Here is a 333-nt window from a genome sequence, read left to right as displayed (position 1 = left end):
CTAGTGCATTTAATCCATTGACATTCAGTGTAATTATCAATAGGTATGAATTAATTGCTGTTATTTTGTTAGTTTAAATTTTTTTTTTTATTTAAGGTTCTTTTTGTGGATAGAGTAAAAGTTTCCAGGGTAGATAATCAGTTTTACATTCAACAATTAATACACTTGGTTTCATTACAATGCCTCTATCTCTGGTGTAGCTGCTTCTCTGGATAAGGTTCTGCATTCCACTTGTGCTCCTCTCCCTTAATAATCCTAGGGTCCTTTGCTTCTGTACTGTAAGATTTACTACTCCTCTGTTTTTGTTACAAAAGCTTTACAACTGTGACAGTT

Source organism: Chrysochloris asiatica, unplaced genomic scaffold (assembly GCF_000296735.1).
Source record: "Chrysochloris asiatica unplaced genomic scaffold, ChrAsi1.0 scaffold00713, whole genome shotgun sequence".
Lineage (NCBI taxonomy): Eukaryota > Metazoa > Chordata > Mammalia > Afrosoricida > Chrysochloridae > Chrysochloris > Chrysochloris asiatica.
Note: the sequence above shows the minus strand (reverse complement) of the source record.